This window comes from Fukomys damarensis, unplaced genomic scaffold, assembly GCF_012274545.1.
Source record: "Fukomys damarensis isolate Sample0158 unplaced genomic scaffold, DMR_v1.0_HiC HiC_scaffold_39, whole genome shotgun sequence".
Taxonomy (NCBI): domain Eukaryota; kingdom Metazoa; phylum Chordata; class Mammalia; order Rodentia; family Bathyergidae; genus Fukomys; species Fukomys damarensis.
This window is the reverse complement of record NW_022900951.1, coordinates 100,323,088-100,323,913: the sequence shown is the minus strand read 5'-3', so window position 1 is coordinate 100,323,913 and position 826 is coordinate 100,323,088.

Sequence of the window (826 nt, the reverse complement as noted above, 5' to 3'; positions counted from 1 at the left end):
TTTATTTATTTATTTTGACACAGGGTCTGGCTATGTAGTTCAGGCGGGCCTTGAACTCATGGCAATCCTCTGACCTCAGCCTCCCAAATGCCTGGATTACAGGGGTGCACCATCATACCTGGCTGTGTTTTCACTTCCCTTGGGTATATACAAAAGAAAAGAATTGCTGAATCATATGGGAGCTCTATGTTTGGTGTTTTCAGGAAAGGACAACTTGTTTTCCAAAATAGCTGTATCATTTTGCATTCCCACCAGCTATTCCTAAGAGTTTCTTTTCTTCTTCACTCCTTTTTCCCCCCAATACTGGGGATTGAACCCCAAGGCCTTTACACTGAGCTAAATACCCAACACTCCTTTTTAGTTTTGAGACAGGGTCTTGCTAAGTTGCCCAGGCTGGGCTCAGACTTGGGATCCTCCTGCCTCAGCCACCTAGAGCACTGAGCTTACAGGCATGTGCCACTATACCTGGCTTTTGCTGTTTCTGTTTCTTTTTTTTTTTCTTTTTATTGAGTTTATTGGTACAATCTAGGTATACAATAGAGTTACATTCATCATTGGGATTCTGTACCTTTACATAATAGGTCTTGATTCTCATTTTTTCCCCTTGTCCCTGCCCTCCCTTCAGCCCCTCCTCCCCTCCCCATTTACAAACACTTTATTTCCATTTTTTCAGTTTCTCATATTATTTTCCTCTCCTTTATTACCTTTCCCCCACCCTTCCCACTTTCCCTACACCTTTAGTCCTTTACTTCCTATTTCACATTATTGATTGTCTCATTAGGATCCTGTGTACTATTATAGTTTTTCACACCAAAGAAACTATTCG